Here is a 19,210-nt window from a genome sequence, read left to right on the forward strand (position 1 = left end):
TCCTCCATATTGAAGTTTCCTTGTGATATTGCTTGAATTTTTGTTTCTATTAGAACTCATCAGGAAAAATTGTGTTTTAATTTATTTATTAAATGTGTAATATCATCAAGCAACTCTAGGTGGTTAAGTTTATACTACACATTGTGTTATACAACTGAACAAGTAGCCAGTCACGCTTTAAGTGCTTGATGCAAATACAAATCACAAAGTTAATTTTGGTTCAGTAGGTCATATGGGATGCTAGGGATCCTAGAACAACATTTTTAAGAAACACTTTTAAGAAGTGGGATTTGTTATTGTTACAGTCCATCAAGTCATTTCTGACTCCAGAGGACTGCAATATATTCCTTAAAGTGCAATTCTTGCCCAGATATGCCCTACTGGACATAATGTTGTGAACAAACATGCTTTGGCTTGTACTACTCTTATATTACAGATAGTCACAGAGTCAGAATGGTTTAGGCCAGGGTATCACAGTATCACGTGATGTATCGCAACTTTTTCCCCCTTCACTAAACTGGAGGTGGGTGGGCGTGGACAGCACATGACGCATCCAGCCTGCAGGCCGCAAATTTGACACCCCTGGTTTAGACTGAGGATACCTCATTTCAATCGAGGGTAGCTTCTAAAATGGAGGCTTCGTGGTTCCTCCTTCAGAATCATCTGCAGCCACTATATAAAGGTAAAGGTAAAGGTTCCCCTCACATATATGAGCTAGTCGTTCCTGACTCTAGGGGGTGGTGCTTATCTCTGTTTCAAAGCCGAAGAGCCAGCGCTGTCCGAAGATGTCTCTGTGGTCATGTGGCTGGCATGATTAAATGTCAAAGGCGCAAGGAACGCTGTTACCTTCCCACCAAAGGTGGTCCCTATTTTTTCTACTTGCATTTTTTACGTGCTTTTGAACTGCTAGGTTGGCAGAAGCTGGGACAAGTAACAGGAGCTCACCCTGTTACGCGACACTAGGGATTCGAACCGCTGAACTGCCAACCTTTTGATCGACCAGCTCAGCATCTTAGCCACTGAGCCACTACATCCCTTATGCAGCCACTATATACCAGCTCTTTAAAATTAGGTATACTGTAGGCAGGTAATTCTGAGAAAAAGGACATGGCACAATAAGGAAAGTGCTGCATCACAGTCCTTCTAATATAGTGAATATGTGATGTTAAAAAAAAAAAACCTAACTAGAATAAAAATAGCTTTAATAATTAGAAAAGAACAACAATTAATCTTTACAGGGAAAAGAGGTTTGTACCCAGCATATTTTCACATTATACTGTAGAAACAGAAAGAAATACTGTATTGATGTATTAGGGCAATATCTATCTTTTCATAAAAATAAAAGTAAAGGTTTCCCTCACACATATGTGCTAGTCATTCCCGACTCTAGGGGGTGATGCTCATCTCAGTTTCAAAGCTGAGGAGCCAGCACTGTCCGAAGACGTCTCCGTGGTCATATATAACTAAATATATAAAAATAACCAATCATTAAAAGCATAAGCTGAATATTTCCAATTAATTTTTGCCCAGACAGGTCACATTTGAGCCATCCTTTTATACGAATCTACATTAACTCAATAGTATGCTACACTACACTTACCCATTATACTAAGCTATAGTTTTCTTTTAATGGTTTCTTGGCATATTGCAGTTTTTAGATTATGGCTTAACAGTTTACAGTGGCTTATTCAGCAAATCACAGCTTACAATGTGTGAATCAATTTAAACTGTCCTTTAAAATAGACCTCTTTTCTTATTTTCACAACAGGACCCTATTTATGACATGAAGATCCTTCATGAAAATCCTTCTGAAATGTTGTATCCCTGAAAATCAGGGATCCTCAAACTTGGCAGCTTTAAGCTATGCTGGTTGGAGAATTCTGGGAGTTGAAGTCCACAAGTCTTAAAGTCTTAAAGTTTGAAGACCTCTGCTGTAAATACAAGCATGTAAACATCTTTAGGGTTGTTGTGGAAGACTTTCTTAAAACCGAAGGAGTTCTACAGTTAGTATTGCTCTTATGAACAAATCCTTGACGTTGCTGCAAACTGAAATCTGATAGAGACCATGCCATATCAGTTTGCTTAATCATGACTTACTGAATAAATCATAATTAGTCAGCTTGCATAACACATAGCCCTAAAACATGATTTATAAACCAGTAAGTTCACCAAGAGAGTAAGCCAAAACCCAACAAACTAAATAATTTAGTACAGGTGAGAGGGGAGGCTGCTTGCAAAGAAGCTAGCACCTGGGTCGCTGTTGCCCTGCCTTCTCCCTAGCCAGCATAGCAATTGGTATAGTAAGTAGAGGTAACTAGAAGTAATGGTGTTGGAGTGGTGGTAAGAGGGAATATGGTTTGTGTTCATTTATGGAAGCCTGAAGCAGCCTAAAGCAGATAGACATACTGTTGACCAGTAGTAGAACTCCCAAGGAGTAGTAGTGGAGGAGTAGTAGTAGGCGCTGTAGTAGAACTGGGAAAAATGGAATGGTGCGCAGTATTAGCCTTTGAGTGCTTATGTATGTGTTGCTTAGAGACCTTTGGGGTTGTTTTGGCTCTCTGAGGTTTTAGAGTTTAAATATTGTTACAACCCAGATCAAATTGAAAACTAAATACAGAGAGAAAAGTAGAACTATTTAGTACTGGGGGCAACTTTCCATCCTACAGAAAACTGACATAAAAATCTATAATATATCCTAATTTCCATCCCACCATCTGCTCAGTGATCCATGTTTATTCCATATATTTTCATTACAGGAAAGAATAGGACCCATCTCCTTCGTATTCTAGAAACTGTGGCTCCATTTTCAGGGCAATCAATTTCCTCCATAACATTTCTCTGTTTACTATGTCAGATGCTGCACTAAGGTCTATAAAGACAGCAAGCAGTTGTTTCCCCTTACATATTTTGTAATTAGATAGTTTAATAATGCACTGTACATCTACCCAACTCTGGGCTCTATTCAAGAGGAACCTATGTAGCACATATATATTTAGCTGCAATATCTATGAAACTAATAGGCCTATAATTGGTAGGCTCCTCTTTATTCCCTTTTTTATACATAGGCACTACAATTGCCATCTTCCACCCAACTGGGATATGCAAGGTATTATTTGTGTGTAAATACAATACAAATTTCTATGGCCTCCACCATTTGGGGTTTTTTTTTTTTTAATAGTTCAGCCAGTTCTCTCTCTATAGCTTTGTTACTTTTCAGATCTTTTATGATGCACTTGATTTTGTCTGATACTGGTGGCCACAGGGTTGAAGCTTCAATAGCAGATAGATCAGTACTTAGGCACTGTTTCTTCACATGTACTGAGAGACCAAAGAAGTGATAATAAGTTTCCCACTCCCCAGCAGAGATTGGTATAAAAACTGAGAATAAAACAGCCCAAAATTTATGTTGCTAAGTGAGATAGTTGCTAAGTGAGTTGTGCCCCTTTTTACATCCTTTCTTGCCACAGTGGTTAATACCTGCATCAACATTTGTATTTTGTTAATGCCTTTCCAGTCCCCTTGCAAGCTTATTGCTTTCCATTTGACAATCCGATGTGTTCTTTTCAATTTATATCAAGCCTATTAACAACAAAACCCTTTACTCTTTAAACATTAGAACAGTTCTTCCACTGTCCAGAAAATCTGAGTTCAGATCACTAATATCACCACTAGAATACAGGTAGTACAACAATTGAGCCCCAAATTTTGTTGCTGAACGAGACATTTGTTAAGTGAGTTTTGTCCCATTTTATGACCTTTCTTGCAGTTGTTAAGTTGTTAAGTGAATCATTGCAGTTGTTAAGTTAGTAACACAGTTGTTAAGTGAATCTGGCTTCCCCATTGATGTTGCTTGTCAGAAGATCTCAAATGACCCCAGGACACTGAAACTGTCATAAATACAAATCAGTCATAAAATGGGCAAAACTAACTTAACAAATTTTTCACTTAACAAAAATTTTGGGCTTAGCTGTGGTAAATCGAGAACTACCTGTAATATAATTAGGGCTTAAGTGTGCAAGGTGGTTATTTCCTCCAAAATTATTTCTAAACATATCCAATATCCAGAGTTATAATAAAGAGATGTGTTTGGGGGAATATAAACATTTACCAGTATCAGCTCAAACTTTTTGTATCTAAATTTCACGTTCAGTATATGTGGGAGTTTATTCTGACTAATATAGTTGTTTTCCTTGCCATTGCAATTCTTCCTTAGTAAGAATGCATAAGCTCACAGAAACTCACCCCTTAATTTTTTATTTCTGGTCAGGGATATATACCATTATTGAAAACCCAGGAGTTTCACCAGTTCATCCTCAGCAGCTAACCAGGTTTCTTGTAAAACTATTATCTCAAATTCAGACACGAATCTCACCAAATCATTGTCAACAGATTCACTCCTGGAATGCTGGCTACATTCCAGGTTACAATTTGCGAGGTGTCCGGGTAGGAGGTGAAGGTTTGAGTAGTGGCCTAACTTTCTCCCTCTTTTTAAACAATTTTAATAATTTTAATATTTTTTAATATTTTTAATACTCAAAGTTTAAATTTGTTTTAAATTGATTGGGGTTTTAATCTCTCTGGGCCAAACTATTTAATTCGATTTTAATTCTGCTTTTTAAATTTTGTATATATGTATTTTATTGTTGGCTGTTCACCGCCCTGAGTCCTTCGGGAGTAGGGCGGTATATAAATCAAATAAAAGTAAAGTAAAAGTAAAGTCAGTTTGTGTCTGAGACTGGGACAATAATGTCAATACTCCCCATATTTACACAAAGTTCAGTTTCGTTATGATGCAATTCAGTTTTCCTCCCCCTAAATTGTAGAACTAAGGAGAAATTTCCTGACAGTAAGAACAATTAACCAGTGGAAGTGGTTGCTTTGTAGGTACCCCATCAATGGAAGTTTTTAAGAAGAGACCAGACAGCCATTTGTCCAAGGTGGTATACGTTCTCCTGCTTGTGCCGGGGGTTGAACTAGAAAACTTCCAAAATTCCTTCCAGCACTGTTATTCTGTTACTTGTGGACCACTGAGGTCAGAATGAGGGCTATATATCCCACAGCTCTTGCACTTCCCACTGGTGCACTGGAACAGCCTATGTCAGATATCCAAGTTTCCTTTAATAAGGCTAGGATGGAATTCTTTGGGTGCTGATCTTGCAAACTCAGTGATTTGTGGGGCTAAATTTGCAACCCCACTAGCATTTTAGTTTCTTCAGGGATAAAGGCTAGATGTCTATCTAACTGCCTGTTTTCAACTTTATTTATTTTATTTATTTATTTTATTGGTTCGATTTATATGCCGCCCTTCTCCGGAGACTCAGGGCGGCTTACAATGCGTTAAGCAATAGCCTTTATACTTTTGTATATACCTGCTTAGTACGGCTTTCGCCCCCCCCCCAAGCGGTGTTCTTTTTTATACAAAGTCAGCTTATTGTCCCCACAATCCGGGTCCTCATTTTTACCTACCTCGAAAGGATGGAAGGCTGAGTCAACCTTGAGCCTGGTGAGATTTGAACTTGCAGCAATTGCAGGCAGTTGGTGTTACTTAACAGCACTTTAGTCTGCTGCCACCAAGGCTCTTCTATGGGAGGCTCACTCATACTGGTATTAATGTTGTTTTTGTAACCTTCTGCATGGGGCACAGAAATCAGATCAGTTAGCTGTCTTGTACCCTGCAGTTAAAGTTTGTGGAGCTTCTTCTGACTCCTTTAATAAGTCCTTGTCCTGGCAAGGTTCTAAAAGTGTCAATTATTTCTGCCTCCAGTGGTTCAGCTGCAATCTGCCCTTCTCTCTGTGTCTGAGGTTGCTTATCTAAATAGGCTTCTCCCAAGGATAAGGCTGGTTTGTTATTTTAGCAGGACTGGGGGAACAACATCCAGTCCTTATTTGTTAAATAAAGCAATAATAGCCACTTGATGTAATGAACCCAGTGAGGGGGGGGGGGGCTCAGGATGTCTGTATCTCACAGAATATATCCTATGGGAAATATTAGGAAAGTGGGCTTCATTTTGAAAAGCATACTTGGAATTATAGGCTGTTTGAATGTCAGCAAAATTCACTTGTAAGGGATGTGGTGGCTCAGTGGCTAAGACATTGAGCTTGTCGATCGAAAGGTCGACAGTTCAGCGGTTCAAATTCCTAGTGCTGCAAAATGGGGTGAGCTCCCGTTATTTGTCCCAGCTTCTGCCAACCTAGCAGTTCGAAAGCATGTAAAAAATGCAAGTAGAAAAATAGGGACCACCTTTGGTGGGAAGGTAACAGTGTTCCATGCGCCTTTGGTGTTTAGTCATGCCGGCCACATGACCATGGAGATGTCTTCGGACAGCGCTGGTTCCTCGGCTTTGAAACAGAGATGAGCATTGCCCCCTAGAGTTAGGATCAACTACACATATGTGCAAGGGGAACCTTTACCTTTACCTTTAAAATTCACTTATGGCGCCCATTGCTAGGCAGCCACTCTACTGAATGTAAGCCTATTGCATTGTAATACTATAGAAGTAATTGATTTAAGGTGTAACATATTGCTTTCTTTGAACTCCATCATCGACTGTTGAGTCTATTAAGGGTGATTTCTAAATAGATCTGTTTTCAGCCCTCCTGTACTTCTCAGGAGTGGGGGGCAGCGGATTTATTTGGAGTTTGTTCTCTTTTCTTTATCATTTCTGCTATAGAGTCTTTGTTTTGGGTTACAACAACTTGAGGAATTTTGGGGCACAGGGTTTCCTGCTTGGACAAGGACAAGGACAGTCAATTTACTGTAGAAAGATTAAATAAATACACCAAGGGGCTCTTTCAGCAATTCCACTTTCACTTTTACTTCTGCAAAATGGTCAAAAATTGATAGTATAGTTGGTTGGCTGCCCTTAAAGAGCATTCAGAAACTTCAACAGGTGCAAAATGCAGCTCCATGGGTAATAAATAGTACCATTTGAAGTTACAACAGCACTGAAAAAAGTGACTTATGACCATTGTTCATACTTATATAGCTATAGAGATTGAATGATTGAATGAATGAACAAGTGAATGAATAAAATCCTAGTCAAGCCTACAATTCTGGCATTCCCTGTTATCTCCTCTCCAAGTACTAACAAGCCCTAATCCTGCTTGTGTAATGAAGCTTAAATATTTCCTCACCTTTTATTGAACGCTTTGCTGAGTACCAATGAAACTGAATTTATTTTACATACTGCAGAATTAGAACGTTATCCACCCACATGAAAAAGTTAGCTTGGAGGCTTAGCAGAGTCACAGGTTTTCAAGGGATGCATTATGGGCAGTAGCCCATAAGAATTACATTTCCCCCCTGTTTTAGTCTCTATGTAACCAAAACCAAAATAAAATCTAGATTTTTTAAAATAATCAGAAAAATAACTCTAAAGAAGAGCATGTGTACTTTCAGAGCAGCAAAGGACTATCAAGAATTATGTGTTTTCCATAAGTGTTGTGGGTAGCTATTCATGTTAGCCACTTTCCCATTGATTATCTGCCATCAGCTTGCTGTCAACTCTTAGAAACCACACAGGGGGACTTTCTGCAGGATGATCTGCCACATCCTGGTCTTTCAGGATGTTCCCAATGGTGTATCCATCCATCACTGCTATGCTCAAATTTTGGTCACTGTTGGGTTTCAAATACACCCCAACTTTGGATTTTAAAATGGGCCATAAGCTAATAAAATGCCTTTCCACATCGCCTATTAGCAAGTTAGGTTGAGCTTCATATCCACATGCAATTTGCAAGGGTTTTTTTCCCCCCCAAAAATAAATACAACGGATACTTTGCAAGATACCCTAAGGAAATTAAAAAGCCTTTCCCTTAGACTGAGTGGGAAGTGAGGGGGGAGGGGAGAAAGTCCTGGAGATTATCTGCATTTGAAAAGAAGTTTGCTTAGAAGGAGTGATGTGGATTTCAAAGAAGCAGAAGCCACAGAGGCCTATTTACGCCCTTAGATAAAAAGGGTTAGGGAACTTTGTAGTATGTTACTGTATGAAAGCATTAGGTCAGCTGGAAGGGAAATATGGGGAATATATTACAAAGTGAAGTGGTTACATGTAATTACTCAGCAGAGTCAGGCACAAACTCAAAATAAGGAAGAAAAAGGATATTCTAAATACATCTTTAATAATTGCCACCTCAAAGCAAGCTAAATAAACACAATTTCTCAGGCACTGAAAGAATATGACAGTACATGACCTGAACAGGGACTGTTGGATTGGATTCACCCTCCTTCAGAGCTCTGTAGGAATCACACACATACCCCATCCAAAAAAAATCCCACCTCACCTTAACCATTCTGTAGATTGGAATATCAAGCCCCAGGGCAGAAAAAATATATTCCCTTTTTTAACAGCAAAGGAGGAGAAACCCATGCTTAAAATCTAGCATGGATATGGATGTTAGGCTAACATAGGAACAAATACATAGAAAATGGGATGAAGATAAATATTGAAAAGATGTATGAAATGAAAGGGGATGTTTAATCCTGACTGTCCAGCAGATCAATAGATGGTACTCTGGCCCAGCTCTTAAAGGACAAATGAGAATCTTTTGGGGACAAAGTTGTCATTGAACAACCCATCATTATGGAAGCTGGAAGCACAATGCAATACTGGCACATTATACGAAACTGTTTTAAGAAGACATTCAACTCATATTTGAAATACCATCTCCCATCTTCCTGTGTATATCATTTAAAGTAGCTGCCTCATTCAACTTATTGGCAGAGCCAGTTCTATACTTAGCTGCCAATTTTCCTTTGAAACCGTCATCTTCCTCCTCCACCACTGTCTCCCAAGCCACCACAAATCTTCATTTTTTTTTAGGCGTTTGGGATTTTGTAAAATAGAGATCCTCTTAAAATGGCATATAGCAAAACAACTCCTTTTAAACTACCACAGATTGAAAATCTGGAACAAAGTAAGTGGATCTATAAGGGGAAGGATTAATCCATATATTAATGGATATAGATATGGATATAATGGGTTACTTCTAGTTATACAGTCCAAATGTAGTCTCTCTCTTTTGGAAGCTTCTTTTCAAAGACATTAACCAGAGTGCCCTCAGATTGGAGCCATCAGAAATCCAGATGATCTCAAGATGTTATCATGGATTAGAGTTTGCCTATCTCTTTTCTGCCATCAAATGCTTTGTTGTAGACCTGATCAGGTGAGCCCTGTTTTTAAAATGAGTTTTAATGATCTCAGCTGGTTAATTACTTTCCCACACTACAAATTTAACATGAAGCACCAATATTGCCTTATGACTCCCAACTTCCATAATGCTTTGCAGGGGTGAAATGTAAAATGTGTTACTACCGGTTCTGTGGGCGTGACTTGGTGGTGGGGGTAATGTGACTGGGTGGGCGTGGCCAACTTTTTTTTTTTTTACTTTTAAAAGCATTTTTTCTAATGCTTTGAAAAGCCTCTGGCGATCAGGCAACTCAGCTGGGCTCGTCAGAAAGGCTTTTTAAAAAATGCTTTGAAAAGCCTCTCTGCCGATCAGGCAACTCAGCTGGGATCGTCAGGCCTCTCTGCCATCAGGCAACTCAGCTGGGATCGTCAGAGACTTTTCAAAGCATTTTTTTTACCACCTCTTCTGCCAAGAGGTTGCAGAAAAAAATGCTTTGAAAAGCCTCTGAGGATCCCAGCTGAGCCGTGCGATCATCAGAGGCTTTTTTTTTTACTTTTAAAAGCATTTTTTCATCGGAAGAGGTGGTAGAAAAATGCTTTTAAAAGTAAAAAAAAAAAGCCTCTGATGATCGTGTGACTCAGCTGAGCATGGGGGGGGGGGCGCAAGGATTTTTGCTACCAGTTCTCCTAACCACCCGCCGCCATCGCTACCGGATCAAACCAGGAGCATTTCACCCCTGATGCTTTGTCAATTGGTGCTGTCAGCTGTACTTTGTTCTAGTAAGGTTCTCATTCCCCTTTTCAGTGTTGATTCTGCTACTCTATCAATGAGTAAGTTTCTGGAATACATTGTGTCTCCACTGGGGCCTGCTTATGAATTCCCACTGCTTAAAGATTGATCTTTATCTCAGTTTTAAGTCAACCAAATATTTATTTTTTTCAGCCTGTTTAAGATGATAGCAGTCCAAAGGTTTGCTTTGGCCTTCTGGTTACTTCTTTACCACTAAGCTGTATTCGAGTCACTACAAAATCATGTCTTTTTCTTCAATGATAGTTGTTTTCCTTCTGTTAATTATGTGCTTCCTTCCTATTGACAAAGACAAGCAATTGGGTGCTTAGTGTAAGATTGACACAAACCATATCTCTCACCATGCATTGAAGCACATCTAACTAAAGCCAACACAATTACTCATGCCCTTAAAGTTAATGTGTGCTTAAATGCTCCAGTGAGCTAAGTCTCAACAACTCATTTCCTCTCCACCTCCCCAAAACTATCTTTCCTTATACCCTGCTGCTGTTTTCAGCACAAGTATGGGCAAAATTAAAAGAGGATAAAATAGGTTCACAGTTTCACCTTTAAGAATCCATTACCACAGCAAAGTGCTAAAAGGATTAGGTTAAACAGTTGCCATATAATCCTTTGGCACCTTCAGCTTTTCTCTTTTATGGAAATGTTTTTTTCATTGACATATTAATTGACATCTCTGGAGAAATCTCTAATATTGGAAAAAAGTGGAAGGAAAGTAAAAGAGGGCCAATAGCAAGGTAGATAGATTCGGTTACGTAGCAATTTAAGTGCGCCATTGAAACAGTTGGAGAAACAGGTGATGACCACTATGACATTGAAGTAGTTTATTGCATCTCATTGCTGCCATCTAGTGGTCAACTTGGGTTTTGCAGCCAAGGCATGTAATTGGAAGGAGGCAACCAGCGAATGAGTAAGAAGAAAAAGACGCACTTGAGTTGAGTTTAATTCCTGATAACTGCATCCCTGCAGATTTCTTGGTAATGTTTGTTTTGTTTGTTTTGTTTTTTGGGATTTATATTCTGCCCTACTCCTGAAGGACTCAGGGCAGTGAACAGCCACAGAATAAAACACATAAATACAGAAATTTAAAATAGAATAAAAACAAATTAAATAATTTGGCTGAGACAAATTTAAAATACCCAATAATTTAAAAACAAATTAAAATTTACATTTAAAAGGGGAAAAGATTTAGGCCTGGCCAGCTTGAAGTCTTGAGCGCACGACAGAAGGTGTGCAGATCTGGGATCCTCCGTATTTCCGGGGGGAGCTCGTTCCAGATCGTAGGTGCCCCCACAGAGAAGGCGCTCCCCCTAGGGGCTGCCAGTCAACATTGTTTGGCCAATGGCACCTGGAGGAGCCCCTCTCTATGGGAGCGTACTGGCCAGTGGGAGGCTATTGGTGGTAGCAGGCGGTCCCGTAGATAACCAGGTCCTAAGCCATGGAGCGCTCTAAAGGTGATAACCAAAACCTTGAAGCGCACTCGGAAAACCACCGGGAGCCAGTGCAGCTCGTGTAGGAGAGGTGTTACGTGGGAACGCCATGTCGCTCCCATAACCACCCGTGCGGCCGCACTCTGCACCAGTTAGAGCCTCCGAGTGCTCCTCAAGAGGAGCCCCATGTAGAGAGCGTTACAATAGTCCAGATGTTTGGAAGTGGCTTAACTCTGCTTCTTTCAGGGATATATTTGTGGCTTCCCCTTCTCGCCCACTCACTTGGGATATCAATTCAGTTCCCCATTTAAATACTGATCAGGCCGACACTCCAAGATAAACCATGATTTGCCAAATGATCCTATAATGGTTAATCATGGCACAGAATTCTTCCCATGTAATTTAGGACTTCTTAAACCACTAATCAATATAAGGTGCTTCACCAATGCATCAAGGTAATGTACTGTGGCATAGAAAAAGGTTATATGTTCCACAGCAGCCTATCTTTCATTCAAACAAGAAATAGAAATTAATAGAAATGTTGAGACTGTTAAAGACTAACTAATCACATCTGTGGTATGGGGAACCAACATCATCAGAGAATGTATATCATGAAGATATAATTAAAATCGACATTAAACAAAATTGATATGGTTCAAAGGACAATTGCCACGTGGAAAGGAAAAGTAACCCACCGATCTCTATTCCCTTCTTTCCTTAGTCTAATGTTCATTTATATAAAAAAACCACTGTAGTCCCAAGCCTAGAGTGGACTGCAAGTTTTAACCAGTCTTTCAGATCCCAGAGTTTTGGTGTATTGTTGGTACATTTGGTGCATTGTTATATTTGTGTGTGTTGCTCTCCTAATCTACCCTTTGGAATTTAATTTAGTTTGCACTTATCATAAGGGACATATAACAACCGCACAGTATTTGCTTATTCTTAGCTCTTAAGTGCACAGAGAGTGTGACACTCAAAATCCACGACTTCACAAAATTGGCAGCACCCATTATTTTCTATTTCAGGCAACAGAATTTTGCTGCTGTCCCAGAATTTAAGAAACTTCATCAACATTTCACCTTTCTCATGCTCTCCATACAGAAGTTGTATTAAAGTGGCTCAAAAATCCATTAATCTCATTCAGAAATGAAATTTTGGAAAAATTTTATATAAGATATAATAAACCCAAGCCAGGTCACCTTCCTTGAATTTCAATGTGAGACACTTCTGGCATTGTCTTATATAAATTTATGCTCCATTCATTGAGTCAAATTTTTACCCTCAGGATTCTACCCAAAAACCCATGTATTTAATTCTATTATTGATACCACTGGAATTTCAGTGTGTGATTATAGCATTTTATTTTAAAATGTAATTATATTCTTCTACAGATTCAATCAAAATGCGGACCCAGACTGTATTCCCCCATCTTAAATGCTTCTTGTTAACCAAGAAAACAATAAGTATCAGTGATATCTTTGCTTATTTTACATAAATAAACTATTACATAATTTGATGGGTGATATTCATACCTCTGGAAAAATGCCAAGATAGTTGCTTAGTCACTGAAGATGCTAAGATAGAAAGAGAAGCAATCTACTTCCAAGTGTAGAAAAATACAGGGCTCAAATAAATTAATGATAACTGGATTTATTTAAGTTAAAAAAATAAAGATGAAGTAACGAATACTTCCAGAGGTAAGGAAGAGGAAATAATAGATATAAAAGTGAGTCAAAATATGGTTTGGTTAGATACTTTATGGCATGTAATGAAACAAATTTTCTTTCTACCAAAAATGTGTTCCAAGCTAACTTCACACTTCATGCTAAGTCATCTCATGGTTTGATTGGTTTGGTTGCCTAATTTAATATGAACCTGGTAATTTATAAATCAGATAACTTATAAATTATGGTTTACAGCTTAAAATTATACGTGAAACAGACTACTCTGGCTTGCTCAGTGAATCATGATTTAGTATAAGGTTTGAACTTAGCCACAGGGTAAACACATCTTGCTAAATTTAAATCATGACTTGCAAATTGTAATGGTTTTTTTCACACAGCTACTAAGCTAAAATCAATTAGATTATATTATGATTTAGCTTGAAGTGTGAACTCCATTATCTATATGGTTTATTTCCTCCATTGTCTCAACTGTATTCTTCCTGGGGAAATTTATAAGTTTTAAAGTATTACTTTGTGAAACCTCAGGTACAGTAATTTGCAATAGAAATAATATAGACTTAAGAGTCAGAACCACCATAAAAAATTTGCATTTTTTGGGGTTTATCATATCTGGCAATATTTAATGTAATAGTCTATGTCTACTTTCTATGCCTGAAAAGGAAACAAAACAATTGCATTCTCCAATAGAACCTTTGCTGTCATTCTTTTGTTACTGAAGAGCCATTAACCTTGAATTCATGATTCACTTCTTCAGAACTTGAGAGTTTAACAGAAAACTTCAACTGTGTATTCAGATTAGTATTTCTTCACAGATGGATTGAAATTTGTTCATACAGAGACAAATATCTGAATTTTATTTGAAATGGTTCAAATTTGCCAAAATAAATAATCTCAGCCAGGATCCCAGTCTAGATAGAGAAAATATTAGAAAGAGACTCAGTCTGACTCCTTCCTGATTCCCTGGATTAAAAGTCACAGGGAAGGGAAAATGTTATCAGATTTACAAAATTCTGTTATTATAGCCTTTCTCAACAAACTTTAGTTTTGGTCTTCTTGCAGAATCTGTTTCCTGATCTGCACAGCTTCATAGGGCTGACATTTATATATGTAAGAGCCTCTTTATCATCATAATTCAGAATAGTTACAAGTAATATGTCAGCCAAGGAGTGGTAGAATTTTTTTGTTCTGATTTTGTTCAGAAGCCAAAGAAATTATCTATGAAAACAAAATTGGTGGAATATGAACGGTTAAGTCAATTAAATCTCCATTGTGAGACATGTGAATATATTAAAAATCCTTTATATGGATGCAGGTATTTCTGCACACAATTAATCATGAGTCAAAGCAAGTAATGTGCTCTGTTTGACTGAGCTCAGCCATATATATGAAGTCACTGGCAGGATTCATCTGATGGTTCAGGCTGAATTTATCAGATCCTGCAAAAATTACTAATTGATTAGTAATTGCATGGGAATGACTATTCATTCAATTTATTCAATTTCTATAGCCAATTCAACCAAGTGACTCTGAGCAGCTTATAGCTCTAAAATTACAAGACAATATAAAAACATCAAAACAAAAAAAAAATCATTCACAAAAAGTATAAACAGCAACCCTGATGATTATAATTAACTGTAAAGCCAAGTAATGGGGTCCTTAACACATCCTGATACCCAGGCCTAGCTGAGTTTTTAAAGCTTTGCAAAAAGCCAACAGGCTTGGAGCCATTCTAATCTCTGAAGGAAGAATATTCCAGAAGGCAGAGACTACAGTAGAAAAAGGCTGTCTTCTAGTTCCTGCCCATTGATACTCTTTGGCTGATGGGATCTGCGGTCTGCCCAATCTGTCAAATCGGATTGAATGGTTAGAAATTATTAGAAACCCTCCCCCCAGTCCTTCAGGTAACCCTGTCCCAGGCCATGTAGGTGACCTTTAAAGGTGACAACTAGTACCTTGAATTTCACCTGGAAACACACCGGCAGCCAATGCAGCTCACAGAGTAGTGGTGCTACATGTGCCATTTAGTTGGCACCATTTATTAGCCATGCAGCTACATTTTGCGCAGTGAAATTTCCGAATGCTCTTCAAGGGAAGCCCCATGTAGAGCACATTACAGTAATCTAAGCAGGAAGTTGCAAGGACATGAGTGACCATGAACAGGGTCTCCTATCCAGGATAAGTGCGACTGGAGCACTATGCAAAGGTGTGCAAAAAGCTCTCCTGGCTACAGCTGCCCCTTGCTCTTCAAGCAGGAGCTGTGAGTTTAGGAGGACCCCTAGATTGTGTCCCAGGTCTGCCTGGGGTAGTGCCACCCCATCCAGAACCTTGCCTCCAGAAGGACCAAATACCCATAGGTACTCCATCTTGTTAGGGTTGAGTTTGAGATCATTTTGCTCCATCCAGACCCAAACATCCTTCAGGCACTAAGATAGGACACTCACAGCATCACTCAAGAGGCTTAGGTTACAGTTATATAAAGCTGGATATCATCTGCATGATGAAATCTCATCCCAAACCAATGGATCACTTCACCCAGGGCCTCATGTAGATGGTAAATAGGAGGAGAGAACTGAGCATCAAGGCCAGGGATGGGCTGCTGGGAGTTCGCAGGGGTTCGTGAGAACCTCTAGCTAAGATTCTGTGCAGTTCGGAAAACCCCCAAATCCCATTCCTGGCTGGCCCCGCCCGCCCTGCCCCTCCCCTCCCAGGAGTTCCCATGTGGCCTATTTTGGATGCAGATAAGTGTAGGGTGCACATTGAGGCTCGGGGAGGGTGAAAAATGGGCTTCCTGGAAGTTCAGGAAGGGTGGAAACGGGCCATTTTTGCACTCCCGGGGGCTCGAGGAAAGTCTCCGGAGCCCGGGAAGGGCAACCCCCCCACTGTGGTGCAGGAGGCCAATTAGGCCATGCCCACCATGGCCATGCCCACCCAGCAACCAGGCAGAGAACCCCTTGCTAAAATTCTTGAAGCCCACCCCTGATCCAGGCTCCCCACAAAGTAGGGGCCAAAGACTGCATCTGTCCCCATCTATCAATACCAATTGAAACTCAGCCTGGAGAAAGAGAGAATCAGTGCAACACAGTGCCACTCACATCCAAATCCAAGAGCCACCCCAGAAAAATAGCCTGATCAATGCTATCAAATGCTGCTGAAAGGTCAAGAAGAACAAGGATGGAAGCACTACCTCCATCCTGCTCCCACCAGAGACCATCCATGAGCGTGATCAATGCTGCCACACTCCCAAATCCTGACTTGAACCTGGACTGAAAAGGGTCTCGATAATCTGCTTCATCCAAAGCCCCCTGCAGCTACCATGTAACCAGTGTGTCCAAAATTTTCCTTAAAAAGGGAAGATTGGAAAATGGGTGAAAGCTGTCCAGCTTAGTTGAATCGAGCAATGATCCTTTAAGGGGGAGGTGCACCTAGTGGGACCATTCCATCTTTCAAGGAGGAGTTAACTACTATGCTGGCCCTACCCTGCATCCCTCCACATAACTTTAATAGACCAGGTAGGGAATGGAGCTTCGCGCACAAGCACTCTCCACTCGTGTGAGTGGAGCTTCACTTGCTAGTCAAGTGCCCTATGCTCACGTGTGAAGCTTTCCATTCACATCAATGGAGCTGTGCATGCATGTACCTGCCACTCACAAATGCCTCCCGTGTCAGGCCGGGCTGCCAAGGTGGGAAGGTTGGGGACCGCTGTAGTAACTGATATATAGATGACTTGCCCTTCTGTTTTCTATCTCTAATATTGTAGAGAAGACTGAACAGCTTTAGAATAGGAGTCCTGAAGCAATTTGGCACACATGAAAGTGAATTTGTTGGCTTATTTATTTATATACCACTTCCTGTGAAAAATCTTGAAATGACTACAATAATATAATCTACAATCCTACAATCTAATAAAATCTAATAAAATATAACCTACGGACTGACCTAAGCATAGTACACAAAATTGTCTGTCACAGTGTCCTACCTGTCAACGACTACTTCAGCTTCAACCTCAATAATACTCAGGCAAACAATAAATGCGAACTCAAGGTAAACCACTCTAAACTCAATAGCAGAAAATATGACTTCAGCAACAGAGTGGTTAACGCCTGGAATACTTTACCCGACTCCGTTGTTACAACCTCAAACCCTTACAGCTTGAACCTTAAACTGTCTACTGTGGACCTCACCCCATTCCTAAGAGGTCCATAAAGGAGACGTGCATAAGCACACCAGCATGCCTATCATCCAGGGGTGAAATCCAGCAGGTTCTGACAGGTTTTGGAGAACCGGTAGCGGAAATTTTGAGCAGTTCGGAGAACTGGCAAATACCACCTCTGGCTGGCCCCAGAGTGGGGTGGGAATGGAGATTTTGCAGTATCCTTATTTATTGTTTATTGGTTCAATTTATATGCCACCCTTCTCCGGAGACTCAGGGCGGCTTACAATCCGTTAAGCAATAGTCTTCATACTTTTGTATATACCTGCTTAGTAGGGCTTTCGCCCACCCCCCCCAAAGCGGTGTTCTTTTTTTAATACAAAGTCAGTTTATTGCCCCCACAAACCGGGTCCTCATTTTACCTACCTCGAAAGGATAGAAGGCTGAGTCAACCTTGAGCCTGGTGAGATTTGAACTTGCAGTAATTGCAGGCAGCTGGTGTTACTTAACAGTACTTTAGTCTGCTGTGCCACCAAGGCTCTTCTTCCCCCAGGAGTGGGGAGGTAATGGAGATTTTGCAGTATCCTTCCCCTGCCATGCCCACCAAGCCACACCATGCCCACCAAGCCACGTCGACAGAACTGGTAGTAAAATAATTTGGATTTTACCACCCTGTCCTACTGTCCCCAATTTCTACTACTGTCCCCAGTTTCTGAATTCAGAAACTGAGAAGCTGATATGAAATCAAACATAGATGAAACCACATTCATCTTATTGAAGGACAAGGGTCACGGTTTAATATTAGGCCTGAACTAACTTCCATTCTGGGAAGGCAGATGGTTCCATCTGCTTTCTCCAAAATTCTGGACCTTAATTTTTGTTATTTTTGCAATCACGCAACAGTTAGTCTTGCTACCCATCTGGCTATTTTTCTTTAAGCTCTCTCAGCTTCCCTCCCTCGCCCTACCCAATTCTTTCTGTGTTGCTTCCCTGCCTATTCTCTTGTTCGCTAAATCTGCAAGTTTTCTTTGTCCTGAAATCTATAGGAGAAGTACATTAAGTAAGTTGTTTATGTCTGTTAAAACACAATACAAAAACTTGTCATTTTAAAATTCATTACTAGAGGGAGCCCTGACACTGAAAAAAGATCCTGGGAGGACTAACACAGACTGCTGGATTGCAAATGATGAAGATTTGAAAGTGAAAATAAACAAATACATATTAAAACATAGCAATAGGTGCCCATTTCCTGTCCTGTTCCCACTTCCAAAAATCCATGCAGTTTTTTTCCCCATCAGCAGGGGGAGTTTTGACATTGAAAAAAAAAAAGAATCTCAGTTCCATAGCACCCCCTACTGAGGAAAAATCTGCTGGGAAAAGGGAATAGTGGTAATTTGATTATTACAAATTAAAAAATTAAACCCTAAAGTATAAAAAGTAAATAAAAAAAAAAGAAAAGAAAACATGCCCATTTTGGGACACGACTGCCAATTTTTCGAAGGTGGCCCGCAAAATGTTGCATAAAGACTTATGTGATCCTTTGCCTGCAGTAGATTCAAATCAGGGGTGGGTTCTACTTACCTTTACCACCGGTTTGCAATGGGATTGTATGCCCGTGCTCGCGCATGCGCAGAAGCTTCTGCACATGTGCAGATCGCTGATGACGACATCTGGGGCGGTGGGCGGGGCCTCCCGCCGGTTTTCCTACAGTTCTTGCGAACCAGTCCAAACCGGGGGCAACCCACCACTGATTCAAATCTAACTTCAATAATGTCATGCTTTCATGCTTTCAATGTTTCTACGACTGTTCACGTTATTCTGTACTATAGTATCTTACTCATTTCTATGCTGTGCATAACATTGCTTACTTGAAAGGGAATAGTTGGATGGGTTCACAAGTACTTTGTATATCATCTAACCTCAAGCTGTTACATCTCATTTTTCTTACCAAATATCACTTTACCATGAAGTACTTTAACTTAAAAGTTAATTGCTTTAAGGAGATACTA

This window comes from Pantherophis guttatus, chromosome 2 (genome assembly GCF_059756535.1).
Source record: "Pantherophis guttatus breed Tessera chromosome 2, ASM5975653v1, whole genome shotgun sequence".
Taxonomy (NCBI): Eukaryota; Metazoa; Chordata; class Lepidosauria; order Squamata; family Colubridae; genus Pantherophis; species Pantherophis guttatus.